Source organism: Ambystoma mexicanum, chromosome 4q (assembly GCF_040938575.1).
Source record: "Ambystoma mexicanum isolate Mex_15411 chromosome 4q, UKY_AmexF1_1, whole genome shotgun sequence".
Taxonomy (NCBI): Eukaryota; Metazoa; Chordata; class Amphibia; order Caudata; family Ambystomatidae; genus Ambystoma; species Ambystoma mexicanum.
The window spans coordinates 247128045-247147951 of NC_090928.1; positions in this window are offsets into that span (position 1 = coordinate 247128045).

The following is a 19907-nucleotide window of genomic DNA, read 5'->3' on the forward strand; positions in this document are numbered from 1 at the left end:
TGCTCTATGACAACCATACGTGGCTTGTTTGGGTCATCTGTTTGTACTGTACTGTCTTTTGTACCACAGGGTGCCTCTTTTACCCCAATTGAGACCATCATCATTGCACTGCTAGGTACTGCTTTAGCACATTGAAGTCCCAGCTGGCAGGTGCAGAATATTACCAATACGAGCACATGAACTAGCATCTTCACGATAGCCCCCATCCAGGATGGTGCCCATGAGAAAAGGCAGTCAAACCAGTCAGTCGCTTGTATGCCAGCTTCTGTTTGCATGCAAGTGCAGAGGATGTGAAGGGCCCCTATTATGTTGGTGAGAGACCTATTTTTGGCGTTGTTAGGGGGTATGTAAGTGCATTATGAATCGCCAATCATTTTGCAGACCCCTCCGTCCATGGCTGTGAGGAAGTCCAGAACATATCTATTCTGCAGCATCATCAACCGTATAGCAAGCATTTCCATCTTGATTGCGTGGAGTCACTTCCCAATGACAATTTGCAGCCATTTGGCATTCACAGCTGCTTTCACTGCGGGTAGCAATAGTGATGCAACACATGTCTCTTCTTTGCTGTGAAGTTTTATATTTGTCTGGTATTTCTTTTATTAATTCTGAGGAATCCCGTGATAGATAGTGGGATCTTCTCCTCTGCAACCTTTCTTCCCCTTCTCAGGCAGGCTATATTCTTCTGCGGTAGCACTGCTGAGGATGCCGGCCCTAGTGTAGTTGTTGGAGCCGACAAACCGCCTGGTCCCACTATCAAGTGTTCTAGGAGCACTGAGTGTAAAGAGGCCAATGAGCAGGTGCCCCTCCATGATGGTGGGAGGTGCAGAAATGGCTGCTTCATGCCTGGAAACTGTTTTGCAGACTACACAATGTCAGATGGAGTAAACATTGCACTGCCACAAGAGTGATTTCCTGCAGCATTAATACCTTTGGGGGGCCCGACGTGTGTGGAAACATAGTGGTGAAGTAGATGGAATCAGAATAAATGGTGACATGGCACCCCTGAGACACCAGAAGTGCCTTGATGAGTGCTAGAAGTTCTGCTGCTCAGGAAAAATAGTGCATGGGTCATCTCTTTTGCACTAATACCTCATACACTGAATCTACTAGACGGATCACCGTCGCTCCAGTGTGCCTCAACACTGTGCTTTGGTGGATTAGTGGCTGACCCGTTAATAAAAAAAAGTACCCCTCCCCTCGAGGGGGGCGCGGCTTCAGCCTTTGTGATGTCATCTTCCTCCCCCTCAAATTTTACACAATCGTGTGCTGCAAGGTTTTCCTCAGTACACTGTTCAGTCAAGAATGTGGCAGGATTTACAGTTTTACACCTTACAATGTGGACGTTTGGGCTGGGCAGAATGATCTTGTATGCAGATGCCTGCTGTGTTGTCAACAACCTCCATCTGGCCATTACCCACATCTTGGACATTCTTGACCCAGACATGAGGATCTGCCTGAAACCTGCCTCTAACTGTAACACCTGGTACGACTCTGAACCAGCTGCCCTGAAACACAAGTGCAGAGCTGCAGAACGGAAGTGGCAGAACGCTGGCTCACGCTCTGTTGCCTGCTCCAAAGACAATACAGACTTTCCATCCGCCCCAAGAAAAGAGCCCACATCCAGGCACGGGTCTCTGGTGCATCCAACAACTCGGCTAAAATCTTTAAAATGTGCAGGGAACTAGCCAAACCATCTGCAATCTCATCCTCGCCTCTCCCCTCCCAAGTCCTCCAACACACATGCCACTCGCTTCACTACAAAAACCTGGGACATCCTGAGCACCCTTGTTTCCCTCTCCTCCAGCCCTTTGCCTCCTATGGGCTCAGCCTCTCTCTCTCTCTCTCTGTCTCCGTCTCTGTCTCTCTCACTGTCTCTCTCTCTCTCTCGCTCTCTCTCTCGCGCTCTCTCTCTCTCTCTCTCTGTCTCTCTCTCTCACTGTCTCTGGATCTCTCTCTCACTGTCTCTGGATCTCTCGCTCTCTCTCTCTCTCTCTCTCACTGTCTCTGGATCTCTCGCTCTCTCTCTCTGTCACACCTGATGAGGTCACCAGAGGTATCTGTTCCATGAAGGTCTCCTCAAAAACAGGTTTTCCCCTGCTCCTTCAGAACCATTAAGGAAAACATTGGCTCTCTTGCCTCTGCACTTGGTGACTTCTGCAACCACTCCTTTGCCACTGGATTTTCCCCCTCCTCCCACAAAGCAGTCCCTTGTGCGCCCACGTGTGAAAAAACATTCAGCAGACCCCAATTTACCAGCCAAATACTGCCCTATCTCTATCATCCGCTTCCTTGGGAAACTCCTGGAGAAACTGGCCATCCCCAAACTTCCCGCTCATACTAAACTTGTTGGTGGTCTCCACAACCATCAATTAGGATTCGGAGCATCCAGAGACACAAACTGCACTTCTGAACACCTGTGGAGAACTGCTTGCATCTGTGGACTCTAACCCTCCAGCTGTCCTCATTCTACGTGATCTCTCTTTTGCCTCTGACACAGTCAACCATTCCATCCTCCTAAAACGGCTACATGATACCCTGGGCATCTCGGAGTGGGCACTGAACTGGCTGAACTCCTTCCTAACTGACCATCCATCTCAGATTATTCTAGGCACCTTCTCCTCCCTGATCTTTCTCCAACTGTGGTGTCCCCAGGGCTCCAACGGTTTATAGTGAAAAGACCAAAAAAAAAAATATCGAGGGGAAAAAAAAAATAAGTCGAACCAACAAATCTCGAAAAAAAAAAAATCGTTTTTTTTCAATACGGTTTTTTTTCGAAAATGGGGGGTCCCCCCCCCCCCCTTTTTCATTTTTTTTATTTTACCCCTTTTTTTACTTCCCGGACCCAAAAAATACATATAAATAAATAAAAAATTCATTTTTTTTTCGATATTTTTGTCATTCGATATTTTTTTTAGGCCTTTTGACTGACCAATGGCTCCAACCTCTCCCCGTGGCTCTTAAAAATGTACCTTGGTGCATTGGCACTCCTCATTTCCACCATTTCTTAACTTGCAGTGCCCGGTCATTAGTTTAGTGTAGCATTCAGCTTTGATCTGTGAAAATATTATTCTATGTCTTTTCAGGAAAGTAGGCACAAGCTGGTTGGGCCTTAACTGTTCTCCTTTCAGGGTGAGAGCTTACCAATCCATCATGGAGGTGATGGAGCTGGACACTGATTGGTGCTAATTGTCCCTTGATGACATGGTTGGCATTCTAAACTGCCTTTCACTGTCCAGGGAAGATCAGCAAGGTCATGTTTTGCGTGTTCTACAGAGCTAAGGCCCAAGGAACTGGAATATTTCATTTGAGTTTTTGGAAGAAGATAAAGAAACATTTGAACGTGGGGCAAGACATCCTGAAAATCTGGTGGAAGCGCAGCGATTCGTTTGTAAAGAGAAAGCAAAGAGCAAGTTTTCAGTAGAAATGTCTTCTATTGACTCCTGTAGCTGTTAATATTTGTATTAATATTCCTTTAGTTTAGGTATTTAGTTTAGGAAGTTATTGTAACTGGGCTTAGATATTCTTGACTTGTGAAGTTAAAAGGAGAAATCTGCTTACCTCGGACGCTTTCCAGTAAGTCTGTGCGCTAGAGATAAGTAATAGGAATAGGTCCATGAGTCCGACTGTTGGATATAAGTTGTTAAATTGTTCGACAACCTTAGTTTGGTTGAACAGTAACTGTGGGGTAAATCTCTGGAGTTTTTCAAATGTGCGCATTCTCCAGACGAAGCTGCTACATTTCATCTTGCTCTCTGCCTGACCTTGGTCACGGACATTCAGTATTTTGTGGATGCGCAAAGAACGCTTAAGTAGCGAATTCAATACAATTAATTAGGGGACTTCAGTTTCCAGTTCACGCTCAAGTGCAAAGATATTAAAGTAGCATTTTCCTGAAAACAAATCAAAAGAATCTGAAACTCAGTTGGCGCGCAGGCACGAAAACAAATTTAAATCTAAGGAACTTTATGCCCAGACTGTATATGCGCAAAAAGATAAAGGTAGTGGCTCTTCTAAAATAAACCAGACTAACTGGAACTCAGACTGCGCGCATGTGGTAGGATTAATGGAGGTAGCGTTCAAGTGTTATTTCGGATGTTACAATTCAGTTCCTGTGTGCTACTAAATTGCCCCATCAAGAGGAGTGAACTTAATTCCTAGGGATTTCAAGGCACCTTTTTAAAAAGAAAGGCATCAAAGACTGCAACTTGCGAAGTTAAACTTTTTACATAGTGGATTAAGTTCAGTGGAAGGAATTAAAGGTGATGACAAGTACTGATGAACAGATCTGAAAAAGACTGCTCTTGTAATTCATCAAAGGACATTAAGCTGGGTTAGCTCGTTTAAGGTTTTAACCAGAAGAGTCATTGAATGAAGTTTGAACAGGAGAGTTTGCAAATGCAGTGAAGGTTCCATGAACTCATTTCAAGTCCTCTCAGCACCTAGCTGAGGATAATGGGTATAACATGTTTCAGGGGTATATGGGATTTTATGAGTGAGGTATGATTTTAATCTGCTTTCTTTTGTTCCCACTTCCTGCGTATTGGTGACTTGCTGAAGACCAGAATCTGTTTTTTCTTTTTTTATTTTTTTATCTCCACTTCCCCTTTCCCCTGGAGAAGTAGGGATTGCAGCTGTTTCTTGACTCTGTTGTGGACCACACTTTTCTGGGGGCACTGTGGGGTTCAGCAGCTTCCACAGACAGAAGACATCAGGACTGGACACTACGCAGATGACCCACAACTTTTCTTCAAGCTTTCCATTAACCCTCTTCTTCCATCATCCCGGACTGCCTATCTGCCATCCAGTCCTGGTGCACTTCCAGCGATCTCTGCCTCAATGTCAGCAAGACTGAGAGCCTTCCTATTGGGACCCCTGCTCCCTTTTCTTCCCCTCATTTTGGCCATCCCCTATGGGCTCTCCGTTGCCTTGAAGCCAGAAACCTTGAAGTTATCTTTGACTCCTGCCTTCCTCGCTCACATTCAGGACATTGCCAAGAAGTCCCACTTTCAACTCCTTCTCAAAGGAATTCTCCGTTTTCTCACTTCCCCCAGAAGTTTAATGTTACCCAAGCCCTGGTTCTCTCTAGGCATGACTCGTGTAATAGCCTTCTCTTGATTCTACCCTATTCCTCTCTATGACCCCCCCCCCCTCCCGCTAATCCAGAATAGAGCAGCAAGACTTATCCTTGACCTCAAGCCAAGGAACTGCATCTCTCCTTTACAGATTACATTCAAATCCCGCTGCATTGTCCACAAACCTGTCTGGGTCCAGGGACCATGCTATCTGCAACCTGCTCTTACTAAATACTCTCCCTCTAGACTCCTACATTCCTCTGATACCAACTAGCTGTGTGTAAAGCATTTCGCTAAACGGGACGGTAGGCCGATCTCTTCCTTCAGCTGTCTCCCTCTTATGGAACAGCCTCCCCCTTCTTCGTCTTGAGCCTGACCTCCTCAAATTCTGGAAGCACAAGACCTTCCTTTTCACTTGGTCCTTCCCTTCTTCCCTCCTCTACTAATTTCAGTCATTGTGATAGGTGACCAGGGCCCTTGTCCTTTGGAGCCCTGACCTTCCACCCTCTGCCTACACGCAGTACTTGCCTTGGCACTCACTGGCCTATGCGCCACTGTAGGACTGCACTTACCCACTTATTGCTGCTCAACGCTCCCTAGCACTTACTATACTTGGCACTTGCAACTGCTGCTCACCCATGAGCATGGACACTCCAGCACTTACCTACCCCACTCCCTCTTCCCTCTCTGCACATGCACATTCTGTATACTCGCAAGGCCTAGTACTTTTGTCTCTATCCTCCAGTGTATATCTTGTTCTCAATCTCATATTCCCTCCATGTTGCCCTATGGGTGCTTTAAAACACAATTTACTTGTTGTATAAGCGCCTAACAAATGCACAATAAATAAAGTTGATTTGGAGCACTCCAAAATGGCAAACATTGTGTGCTGCACATGCAGTGTTATGGTGCACCCCATGACAATTGTGGAGCTCTTCTCAATTGCAAATGCAGCCACAGCAAATGTTTGTTTGCAAGCAAACTGGCCGTGCATCATGGAATCTAGCAGTCTGCTGTAGTAGGCCAATGGCTTGTGTCCCATTGTGCTTTTTTGTTAGTACTGCAGTCATCAATTGGCCATTACAATGAGAAAACAGATAAACACCTGCGTATAGTCGGGCGTAGCTAGCACTGGGGCAGTGGAAAGGACCCCTTTCAGATCATTAAAGCTGTTGAGCATGTCTTCCATCCATGTGAGCGCCTGGTCTTTTTTTCAGAGCCTCCTTGATGCGTTGCAGTAAGGGGCCTTGTGTATGCAGAATAATCCAATATCCACGCTCGTCAGTGCTTACACAACCCTTGAAACCTCTGCATTTCTTTTGACAGTTGTAGGCTGGGGAGTGCTGTGCCTAAGGTGGCACGATCCGGTATGATTTTCTTCCTGTGGTAGATGATTAACTGGCCCTTCTCATTATCAACCCTGTACGCCTTGTATGCCAGCAGTTGCAGGAGGATGATGGAATCCTTCCTGCACTTCTGTTCACTATCTCTACACACTAGCAAATCCTCAACATACTGAATGATGGTGCTGGGGACTTGGATATTCCCTAAGTCAGCATGTAAAATCCTGTTAAAGATGCTGGGGGACTTGCAGTACCCCTGAGGCGATCTTGTGTGTTCAAAAACGCATTCCCCATGTGTAAATGCGGTGAGGTACTGCGAATCAGGGTGCAGGGTATAGAGAATAAGACTTTAAGGTCTACCACTGTGAAGTGGGTTGCCTCCTTGGGGATGCTGCATAGTATTGTTGCAGGATTTAGAACAGGAAATTCTTCATGAACAATGACATTTAGAGGATGAAGGTCCTGGATCATCCTCTAACTCCCCCCTTTCCCCTTTTTTATCAGATATATCGCTGTGTTGCATGGGGATGTGGAGGGAACTATTCTCCCCTGATTCAGGAGAGCCACAATGGTGTCCCTTATGCCCACTTCGGCCTCTTTGGACAATGGGTACTGTTTAGCTCTCGGTAACACTGCGCCTGGTTTAAGCGTTATTCAAACCAATGCTACCCCCTGCAAAAGTCCTACATCATGAGCGTTAGTTGCCCACAACCTCTGGGACCTGCTACAAGTCTGTTTCGGTGAACGATGGCCGGGCAACAAGGACCAGCAAAGAACATTACCCTTTCTCCAGCATGGGGTCTGGCATGGATTCACATGCTCATGAATATTCCCTGTCAGGCTGGGAATCCTCGGTAAAGAAAAAAAATCAGTTTCAGTTTCGTTTCTGAACTGTCTTTCTACTAGTAACCAATCACTGGTCTCTGGGTCATACTCTCCCCAGCCAATGACTGCCCTCTACCTAAGCCCCTCCTCTGGCAGCCATCTTCAGATTTTTACCGCACGTTCAAGTATTGGGAGTCCTCGTGCTGTAGCTCTCGAGCTTTTACTGCGTTTTGCGTTTTTTCGAAGTTTACGCTTATATTTTCGGTCAATCGAGCCTCAAGCTCCATCGAATCTACTTCCTATCAACGGGGACCTGTTTTTGTAATTTTCTACGCCCCTCAGGGGCACTTTTTTGTTGTGTTTTCCACTTCTCTGAGGGTTCCAGAAGATCTTTGAGGCCTACCCCGCGTGGACGTGGCCCAGGACAAAGGAAGCATGACACCTGTTGGATCCAAGCTGTTCAGGAGCTGCCCTGGATGCAGACTTCAGAACGTCTTTAAGGAGGATGAACACTCTTGGTGCCTCTATTGCCTTCACGACGACAAATCGCAAGTGGAGAATGACTGTGCGTTTTGTAAGAGCATGTCTGAGCTGACCATGAGGGATCGTCATGCTCGACTCACCAACTGGCTGGAGGGGAAGAGCCCTGCAGCGGGTAAGAAGAAGAAATAATCAGAGCACTCTTCTAAGACCTTTTGAGGGTGCTCCGGCGACGGGGGCCCAACAAAAGGCAAAGCACCGCGAGTCCACGGGCACCGGGAGCACCGATCGGTCAGTCTCCTCGGCTGCCAGGCAGGGCACTTTATCACGGAAGCCATCAACCTCGAGCCAACGCTCTGGCTCGGTGCAGAGGAAGTCTGAGAACCCGGGTAAGCTTCGGGAGAAGCCCTGGTCGATCCCGACCGAGACGGCTGAAGGGGAGTGAGGCAGCGACCCTCCCACCAAGGTGAAGGCTTCAGGCACGCCCAAGGTCCTGAAGGCCCTGATTCACCCAGCTAAGGCCTCGATCGAGAGAGTCGTGGCAGCCCTGGCAAAACCTACGGGGGCTTCCCCAGTGGAGACAACTGCAGGGGCTAGAGTTTCCCTGTCACCCCAGAGGGAATCGTCTTTTCTGCCTATCGAGAAGATCCCTGTGAAACCCCAGCAGGAGAAAGAGGGGGGGCACGGTAGCCATAACGGACATGGATACCACCTCTGAGGATGAGTGGGCGAGCGTCCAAAGGATCCTGGACAAGATGTTCCAGGAATCCAAGGCCCACGGGAAGGATCCCGACGAGGCCAACAACAGGGGAGCCGACGAGGAAGATAGGGCCGCGGAGGACCCCGCGCCCCAACCGTCCGTCCCATTGCAGCCGGTGCCCGTACTACAGGACAATTCAGGAGCTATCTTGATGGCTATACAGGCCCTGTGCACGGAGGTAAGGACAAGGATGCCCTTACCCCCCACCGAAGACCCAGCGGAACCTGGTCCGTTGGGGAGCCCGCCCTAACAAGCGGAGACGAGTCCATCCTCCTCCCCCTTCCAGCCTTCACCTCCATCCTCTCCTCCGAGGGATGACACGGGAACTGAGATGGTGATGACGGGGACAGACGGGGACAGTGATGACGACGGAATGGACTTCCCTTCATCACCTGCCCGGGCCTCCCCCTGCCCAGATGAAATTGGCTCCTTTCACGCCATGATCGCCAGGGCATCCGAGCTTTTCCAGCTCTGCCCCGAAGAACAGAAGGAGGAAGGTTTCCTCTACCAACGGCGGGAGGCCAAGTGGAAGACTGTCCTCTTAGTCCCGTTACTGGACGACATCTGGGACGATGGGCTGGTGCTCCTGAAGAACCCTGGTACGAGAAGAAGTACTGGGTCCCGGACTTCCGGCCCTACGTGCCTCAGAGCACAGCCATCCCCGGATTCAGTGCTCTCCGTGGCGGCGAAGAAGAAAGTGGCGGGGGCGACGGCCTCAACTTCAACATTCCCGCCGGACGGCGAGGGGAAGAAGCTGGATGCCATGGGACGACGGGTCATCTTGTGGGCGGCGATGATGATTAAAGCAGCCAACGCCCTCGCGATCGTGTCACGCTAAGACAGGGAGCTGTGGTTCAAGATCACTCCCTTGCTGGACTTCCTCCCGGACGACACGAGGGCTGAGGCCCTGGAAATCCTACAGGAAGGAGAAGTGGACGAGTCACTGTAGGCCATCAAGACAGACACCGAGAAGGCTCGGGCCTTGGGTGTTCAACAACAACGGCAGTCCTTTCGGAACTCAGGAGGCAAGCAAGGTGCCTCCAAAGGATTTGGCGGCGGTTCCTCGTCGTACCGCCAAGCGGCCCGCTCCTCATCGCAGGAGGCCTACAGAGGACACGGCAAGACAGGAGGATCCCGTCATCATCGCCAAGGAAGCCAAGGCGGCAAGGCCGCAACGAAGCAGGATTGAACCGGCCGTAGCGTCGGGCCCCCACCTGAGCACCCCGGTGGGAGGCCAGCTGGCGAAATTCATCAGCGTGTGGGAGTCCATCTCCACCCACCGTTGGGTGCTGGATGCCCTGGCCAGCGGGTACACTCTGGAATTTCTAAAGAAGTGTCCCCGTATTCCACCCGTGGCCAGGAAGGAAAACCATGTCCCTCAACTGCTGCTGGAGGTACGGGCGATGCTAAGAAAGCGAGCCTACGAGCTCGTCCCAAAGAGGTTACGGGGCTCCGGAGTGTACTCCCGATACTTTCTCGTCCGTAAAAAGACCGGCGGTTGGCGACCCATCCTGGACCTTCGTCGTCTAAACAAGTACATCAAGTCCCAGAAGTTCTGGATGGTCACCCTCCAGCACATGCTGGGACAGCTGGAGGAGGGCCACTTCCTAACGTCGCTAGACTTGGAGGATGCCTACTTTCACATCCCCATTCTAAAAGGACATCGAAAATTCCTGCGATTTGTGGTCCAAGGGCACCACTATCAGTTCAAGGGCCTTCCCTTCGGATTGAAGTCAGCGCCCAGGGTGTTCACCAAGTGCCTCGTGCCAGTAGCGGCGCGGCTGCGCCTGCAGGGGATCCACATTTACCCCTACCTGGACGATTTGCTCATCCGAGCAAAGTCAAGAGAACTCGCCGTCGATCACACAGTGAAGACCGTCCAATTGCTCACGGATGTGGGATTCTCGATCAACTTCGTGAAATCCCACTTGGTACCGTCGCAAGTCGCCCTGTTCCTGGGAGCCAGGCTTGACACAGTGGCGCGATTGGCTTCCTGTCGGAGGAAAGGACGAAGGCCATCCTGGGCAAGGTACAACGGCTGTTGACCATGGACGAGGCCAGGGTGAGAGCCATCAAGTCCCTGCTCGGCATGATGTCCTCGTGCATCTACCTCGTGCGCCTGTGCAGACTGCGGATGCCACCACTAAAGGGGTTCCTCGACGCCCGTTGGATGCAAGCAGCGGGCAGCTTCGAAGACGGGATCTCACTCAACAAGACTTTCCGCCAAGCGATGCGGTGGTGGGGCACCCTCGGGCATGGACTTCCATACCCCGGCACATCAGGAAACTGTGACGATGGACGCCTCCTTGGAGGGATGGGGAGCGCACACCAGGGATCTCCACGCAAGAGGCCTTTGGCTCCCGGAGGAGAGGTCACTACACATCAATGTCTTGGCGCTCCGAGCCTTGTTCTGGGACTTCAGGTCGTTCCTTCCGTCCCTCAAGGGCAAGGTGGTAAGGGTCTTCACTGACAACACCACCACGATGTTCTACATCCGGAAGCAGGGAGGCACCTGATCCCCAGCCCTATCCAAGGAAGCCCAGGATCTGTGGCACTGGGCCGTCGCCCAAGGGATGTTTCTGGTACCCTTCCATCTGGCAGGAATAAAGAACACCATTGCTGACTCACTCAGCAGGGAGCTGCGCTCGTGCCAAGAGTGGGAGTTGCATTATATTCAAGTGGATCTCCTATTCCGACGATGGGGCAATCCCCAGATCAACCTATTTGTAACGAACGCCATGTGCCGGAGGTTCGCCAACAGGTTTCCCCAGCTGGGGAGCATGGGCGATGCCTTCTCGTTCCCCTGGGATGGCCTGTTCCTGTATGCGTTCCCACTGTTGCCGTTGCTGCTGCGACTCATCTTGTCAACTCAGAGGGTCCCGGTGCAGGATGATCCTCATCGCACCGGCGTGGCTGAGGCAGATCTGGTTCCCGGACCTTCTGGACATATCAGTGTCCCTCCCAGTCAAACTGCCGACAGACGCGGATCTTCTTGCCAGAGAAGGAGGCGCCATCCTCCACCACGACCCGGGGTCGCTGAACTTGCAGGCTTGGCTCCTGCAACACTAGAGTTCGGAGGGTACGATATCCCTGCAGACTGCAAGGAGGTGCTTGCAAAGGCCAGGGGGTCCTCAACTCTAAAGTGCTATGGACACAAATGGAAGAGGTTCTCTGTCTGCAGGATTACGGCCCCGCAAGTACTGCTGTACTTGCCATCGCTGACCAAGGTGGGGCTGGCGCAGGCCTCCATCAAGATCCATCTGCCGCCAATCTCCCGCTACACCAGAACTCCGGGGTGCCCGTCGCTATAGTCCCATCGCCTGGTGAAGGAGTTCATGAAAGGATTGTTCCAATCATTCCCGCCGGTAAAGGCCCCGGCCCGGGAGCTCAACGTGGTGCTGACCAAGCTCATGGGGCCGCCATTCGAGCCTCTGCATTTGGCACAGTTGAAGTTCCTGTCGTGGAAGACAGCGTTTCTTGTGGCCATCACCCCGCACGACTAGTGGGAGAGATCCAGGCCCTCTCCTGTAAACCCCCATACCTGACTTTCCACGAGACAAGGGTAGTGCTGAGGACGCACCCCTCCTTCATGCCAAAGGTGCCGTCGGACTTCCATCTCAATGAGCCCTTTGAGTTACCTGTTTTTTTTCATCGCCGGCTGAGAGGACTTTGCACTCGCTGGATGTAGCTAGAGCGCTGAAGTTCTACGTGGACCGCACAAAGAGCCTTTGGAAAAGGTCACAACTGTTTGTGAACTTTGGACCTGTGAAACAAGGGAAGGCCCTCTCGAAGGCTTCCATTTCCAGATGGCTCTCCGGCTGCATCATGCACTGTCACCGGTTGGCAAACCGACCGTTCCCCAGCCGTCCGAGAGCCCATTCGACCAGAGCGATCGCTGCTACCACGGCGTTCTTGGCTGGTGTGCCCTTGCTGGACATCTGCAGGGCGGCTACGTGGAGGTCGACGCACACCTTCACGAGATTCTACTGCGTCGACCGGGATTCCAGGGAGGAGTCCAGGGTCGGCCAGGCAGTGCTGCACAACCTGTTCGCCTGAAGGTGGGCCTGTTGAGGAGGTAAGAGTTGCTTAATGTTGAGTTGATGAAATGCTTAATGTTGAGCCTTGCCACCTCCCGTGTTTGCATGTGTGTACTGCTACGTATTCTTATATTCATGAGCATGTGAATCCATGCCACACCCCATGCTGGAGAAGGAACAAGTTACTTACCTGTAACTGTTGTTCTCCAGCATGGGTCTGGCTTGGATTCACATGTGAGCCCTCCCTCCTACCCCTCTGCGGCTCTTCTCTTGGTCCTACTGCCACTTTACGTGCTACCAAATCTGAAGATGGCTGCCAGAGGAAGGGCTTAGGTAGAGGGCAGTCATTGGCTGGGGGCAGTATGACCCAGAGACCCGTGATTGGTTACTAGTAGAAAGACAGTTCAGAAACGAAACTGAAACTGATTTTTTTCTTTACCGAGGATTCCCAGCCTGACGACCGGGAATATTCATGAGCATGTGAATCCATGCCAGACCCGTGCTGGAGAACAACAGTTACAGGTAAGTAACTTGTTCCTTGTGTATTGTACCATAATCTCACAGGGGGTATAAATTGCTAACACAATCTCCCCATCGTCAACCCGATCTGCCACTTAGATCCATTAGTCTATGCCCACCAAAACGATCATCCTAGCTGACACAATGAGGCCCTGTAAATCTAGTGAAAGTATTGTTCCTGCCACAAGCTATGGGGTCACGACTGGTCAGAAAATGAAATTTGATGGCACTCGCCAACACACCTTGCCAATTTGGGGTACGGTGTCAAGCAATACTGTAATCCCATACACAAACATGTTCGCGTCCAGGGGGATGCCGCAACCACCACCTCCCATCCTCTGGCCAGTATGATGATCATGGCCCTCAAAGCACACATACCTGGGGTGGCGCATACTACCCTACTGTCCGTGAAAGAAATGGTCATGTTTAGTTTGCTCCACAAGTCGTGTCCCAACAAATTTACCGGGAGGACTCAGATTGCAGTATGGGCGCACACACCACTTTTCCTCCTATTTTGAGAGCTACCTCTTCTGTGTGGGGAACCGTCGCATGTCAAGAGTTTCACTCGATAATAGGAAGTCTCCCTCATTGATGCATGATTTAGTGGCACCTGTGTCGACCATAAAGATGAACTGCTTATAACGTATCTCAGCCCCCACCAAGGGTTCCTCGTCAGGGTGGGTTGTCATGGACAGGACCGGGCACGCAAGCGCTCTCTGTGGGCTGTCCTAATCAGGGTATGTTTTGGTACCTGGGAGCGTGGAAAGGTTGCGTCCCATAACGCTGACCCCTCGATACGGCGCTACTGTCCCATTTAGTACTGCATTGGGTGCGGGCATTGGTCCTCCGTACATGGTATTCTGCTGGGCAGTTTGTGCCTGCGTTTATAGCGGTCTTGGTGGCAATTGGGTGTAGGCCTGATGTATTTCGTAGGGAATAGAAGTGATCCTCGGGGTGGGAATGTACCTGGCTGTGATGGGGCAGGTGCATATTGGTCAAATGGGTTGTACCCCGCCCCCTGCCTGCTTCTATACACTCTTGCAAAATGTCCCCACCTCCCGCAGCTCCAGCACTGAGACAGTCCCATCCCACCCCTGGGTCCCACTCCCCTAAACTCACCTCTGAACGCGCCTCTTCCCTGCTGCTGACCTCCTTGATGCCATTCAGGGTACTGTTGAGGAGGACCGCTTCCCCACTGCCATCCTCACCTTTGAGCGTGCGGCTGCCTGCTCCGCCTAATCAATCTCTGTACTTGCTGTTACTTCCCCTCAAAGTGCTATTTTTAGCTAATTATTTCTGCACTAGTTTTGCTTCCTCAGCTTGCAACCTTTGTGCCGTTTCCATTTCTCTTTCTTTAATCGTTTTACAATTATGTTTTCCACCCACACTACCTTGTCAAGGGCTTTCTGAACTTCCTTAGGTAGTCCCCTTTTAATAACAAAATAGAAAAGAGGAACTGATCAGTCCCACTGGTCACCCCTCTCCACATCTTCTGCACTTTTAAAATGTATTGCGCAGGATCTTCATTGTCTCCATACTGTACTGCATTATGGATTGCAAATCAGGTGTATCTGCATCCCACACTTGTGCCCTAATATTGTTAAAAGGGGTCCCATAGTGCACACCATCGCCTAATCTTCACCCCTGCTTACCCGACCTTAACCCACATGTCCCCTGCCTGATCTCCCACAATTGTGACAAGTAAACTTTTCATATCTCCCACCGCCAAAGGTATTCCTGTGCTCTGCTTCTCAAATGCATATATCCAGTTCACAGCCCCGGCAGTAAGGGGCGGGAGCATTTTGATCAAATTATTCGTATCCAACTGTACCCATGGCACATAATGCGCCCTTCCAGATCCCTTATGCAATAATGACAGTTGTGCACCCACTTCCCGCCTCGCCTTCTGTCCATCACTTCCCTTTTTCCTTGCTACTGCTACCCACCCAAACCTGCTCCTCAATCACTTGCCCCACACCCTTTTTGTAATTTCTGGTTCCCCTTGTGCCTCACCTTCCTCAAATTCTTCCACGCTGTCCCAGTCTCCGTCCTGTACCTGTTGATGTGCCTTCATGTCTGACCTCACTGTCCCATAACCTGTGCTTTCTGCCCCTCGATCTCCACTGCCATGCTTCTCAACACGTACATCCTTGCTGGCTGTGCTATCCAGTCTAAACAAAATGTCCCCCGTCCTCCACTCATCTAGCCCACCCCCCGGTTTGCTCTCCCCTTCTTTTATTGCCCTCAACCAAGCAAGTTCTGCTTGTGTTGCCTCTAATACCTCCTCTAACTCTGGTGGTTGATATGGGCATGGGGCAGAGGATGGCGTGTCAGGTTGGTGTATCCTGTGGCCGGGCGAGTGGGTAAATCTCCTCCTTAGGCACATGCTGCAGCGTTTCCTCTGGAGCTGTCGCATTCTCTATATTTGAGGGGGCACTATTTTCACGTGTCCTCTATGTCCTCTATCATCTTCCCCAAGTCTCAAATCTCTTTTCGGTTCTGCAGTTGTTTGCCCTTATATTTAGCTGTTGGGAAAGTGCTCATGTGTTCGTGTCTCTGTTATTAGTCCCTTGCTACGGCCAAGGGCAGGGCATTCCCCCTTGGGACTCTGCCACCCACTGACAGTGATATTTCTCTATTTTATCCTTGTACAATGGTAATGTACTATACATATACTCCAGCGGAGTCATCACCCCCATATTGACAGCTAAATACTCAAATCCACTCTTTTAGTTATGCGTCATGAACAATGTTATTACCGCCATCGCTACCAGTCCTCCGTTCCCACCTCCTAGTCGCCCCCTACTCATGCCCCCCCTCCCTCTTCACACTCACCCCCTCTCTTCTCACACCTCTCACGCACAACACTACCACAGGCCCTCCCGCGGCCTCCACCTACTTCACAATAATAATTCAATAAACCAAAACAACAAACTAAAAGAACCACCACTACTTTTCCTCCTTACCACACCCTTGTTTTGGCTATGTTTCATCCCTTCCGGCACCTCGCAGCAGAAATTGCGTGACTTATGGTGAAGGCAACTAATCTCTGCCTTCTGATCTATCTTGATCGAGTAGAGGCCAGACAGTTTTATGGTTGGTGGTCTGGGGGCTGGTTGGGATCTTGGGATGGGGGCGTTTTGGATACTATTACGAGTTAGGGCAGGTCAGAGGGCTGTGCTTTTTACAGGGAGCTCTCAATCCCCTCGTGGCCTTGCAGGCGCATTCCTTCTGGGATACAAAATGTTAGCAACATGAAACAATGGAGGGCCAATCAATCTCTGCAGCTATGGCCTTTCTCACCGGTGCCCGATCAACAACCAGTTCCTGCATGCATGAATTTTATTTCTGTGTGTGACACTCTGGCCTGCAACCCTGGCTTTAGCACAGAACTGGGCTTCGATTCCAATACGGCTGCTACAATACAAGATGGTGTTTGGTTCCCCATGTATACTACAGTAAAAATGTACACCCCCCCCACATAATAGCCCCTGGCGACACCCCCCAGTGCACACCCCCAGGCCTCTGCCTTATCTGAAAGTGCGGGGGTGGGGGGTGACTGGGACATGCGTCCCTCTTTCCCAACAAGTGCTCAACTGCCCATGCACACGCCAGGGCTTCCTGTTTGATCATGGAGTAAGTCTGCTCACTTTGAGTTAATATATGGGATGCATAAGCCACTGTCCTAAGAGAACCTTCCACTCTGACCTAATGTAGGTCCTAATCCATAACTAATGGCATCCACATTCAACACCCTATCCAGCTTCAAAACACTTTAGGAGCTGCGCCTTTTTAATCTCAGTTTGTCACGTATTGGAAACACTCTTCTACTTATTTGGACCATTCAAACTTCTCACCCTCCCTCAGCAACTTTTGCTAGGAACTTGTATGTGAAAGATTTTAGCAAACCTGGAATGAAACTCAAGCTAGACATAGAAAAGAATGCAGCTGCTTTGTTAGCTGGACTATGAGCATCTATATAATCTGTTTTGGGCCTTTCTCCTTCTCCAGAAATAGAATGTGTACCAAATGGGCTACTTCTTGAACTCAGAGTTTGCATTGGTCAACTCTTAAGGCCATGCCACTCTCCGTTACATCTTCCAGCACTTGTTTCAATACTATTTTGTGTTCCTCCCTATCCTGCCCATACAGCAAAATGTTGTCTTGCAATGCTACAGCACACACAGTTCCTAAAGAGATTAAACCTAATACACTGAAACAGATGCTGCACTTGCTAGTCCATATGGCAGTCTCTTATTCTGATGCAGTTCATTAGGAGTGATTGATGATGTCAAAGCTTTGGATGAATCTTGTAATTATGCTTGGTGATATGCACTAGTCATATCACGTGTTCTAAAAATCTTTGCGTTGCCCAGAAATGCAAGCATCTTTTGCCAAAGGGTGGCAATCTGCTACAACAATCTCATTTAAGACTATGCAAATCCACATACAATCTAAACTTTCTAAACTACTTCTCAGTGCAGAATTGGTTTTGCTGGTGGTGTTAACTATTACGCCTAGTCATTCAGCAATTCTGTAAGATCATTTCGCACAGTGATTGGTTGCTCCTGACTGTATCGGGAGGGAGCTATACCAATCTGTATGCAAATTGCTTTAGTTCTAATTGCTTTCTAAAAGTTTCTCTGCAAATCCCCTTGAAACTTGGACATCCACACATTTGCTCGCGTTCACCTGGATGCACTCATTTGTATTTCACTGTGATGGATCCAAACCAAGATTGGTGTTCCCTGAGCTTCTGCATACATTTGTGTTGCATGCTGTGCCCTTTGTAGGTGATAGTGCAGTGAATGTTTCCTATGATTTCTATCCCCCCATAACCACCTGGGCAAATCCGATTTGAACAGATTAAACCTGCTCCCCCCTCCCCCTTAAACATCTCTAAAAGACTGTATAAGGTTCAGGAAGCCATTCAGGAGAGGAATTTCGCCATGGGACATGTTCCAGAAATCATTGGTGGGAGTGCAGCGATTTTAGAGAGTACGGAGTGCAGGAAGGGTACTTCATATTTTCTGTGGCATACTCTATTCTGAAATATGTGTAATCCTGTTTCACTCAAAACTGCGGGTCAAGAAAGAGATTGTGTCTACTTGCAGATGCAAATGACATAATGGAACCAGCAAGTGGTCAGACACCCTGAGTGTCTCATATGGTGGCAGTGCCAAATAAAGGCACCCTGGACAAAATACAGATATGCGTGGACATGTGCCAAGCAAATAAGACCATTAGGTGCAAAGACACCCCGGGATGCACCTAGATTACATTATTTGACTGTTAAATGCTCCAAAGAGTTCTGAAAACTTGATCTGAAGAAAGGTTATCATCGTATTAAACTTGATGAGCAGCCCACATATATTACGACCTTTGCCATGCACATTGGACGCTTGTAGGTATAAGAGACTCAGTTTCGGCATCGCCTCAGTGGTCGAAATATTCCAAGAGGGCATCAGGAAGCTAATTTGTCATGTTTCTAATTGTTTCAATTACAGTAACGATCTTCTGATGTTTGGGGATACTACTGAACAACATGACCTAGCTTTGAAGCAGGTATGCACAGTGCTTACAGAAGCAGGGATATTTAGAAAAATGTGCATTCCACGAATAGCACTTAAAGTTCTTCAGCCACATCTTCTTGAACAGTGGCATGATCCCTGACCCGGATAAGGTTGCTGCCATATTGAACCTCTCACCCCCAGAAGATGTCGGGGCAGTTAAATTCTTTCTGGGAATGGCCAGATACTGTAGTCTGTATCTTCGTGACTTTGCTTCCAGCAGTGCTCCGCTCAGGGAACATGCGAAACAGGGATGAACATTTCAATGGTCTTCTAACTGTGAGGACGCAATTGCACTCATCAAGAATGCAATTGTGTCAGCGAAACACTTTGATCAGAACCTGTGCTCAGATTTGCAGATTGTGGGGGCCATGCAAGCATTTCCAAATGTTCCTCCTCAGGAAGCCGTTTGCCATAGTAACTGACCACCAAGCGCTAGTGACCATATATGGGAATCTCCAATGCAAGATGCCACCAAGAATCGAAAGATGAGGACTAAGACTTCAAGATTTTGATTTTTATAATCATTCACAAGCAGGGGAAGGAGTACAATCCGGATGGATTTCATGTCAAAACATCCTCTGCCAGATCATCTCACTGAAGTGTTCATGGCGGAAGAGTATGTGAACTTTCTCACACAACTGCGCTATCTCAGTCGATCACCCGTGAGACTGAGTGAACACACCCGACGGGGTGCCTTGGTGAGAAAGATTTAGGAGCTGATCAATTCCAGGAGATGGAGGAATGGCGGAGCAGACAATACTGAGGTGATGAGATTTCCACAGACAAGTTGGTCGCGTTCAAAAGCATACGCGAGGAACTGTCTGTGTTAGCGGATGGCCTAGTAATCCATGTCAATTGCATTGTAGTCGCTGCAATCCTGCGACAACAGGTAGTTGACCTAGTCCATATGGGTCACCAAGGAGTATTAGCTACAAAGCCATGAAACACTGTGTGGTTCCCAGGAATAGACAACATGGTGGACCGGACGGTAGGATCTTGTCATCTGTGTCAGAGCACAGCGAAACCCAATTACTCATAACCTCTACATGTCTGAGATTCTGAGGTCCCTCTGGATGCACGTAGTGGTTGACTTCTTTGGACCATTCAGAGATGGTGAATGCTGGATGGTCTTTATTGATGAGTACTCAATATTTCCCCTAGTGCATCTCATATATTCCACAGCTGCCAGCACTGTCATCCCCAAGTTGGACAACATATTCTCTGCGTGGGGCATTCCAGAGGTCCTGAAATTGGACAACGGTACACCATCCAGCAGCTTGGAGTTCACTCGCTTA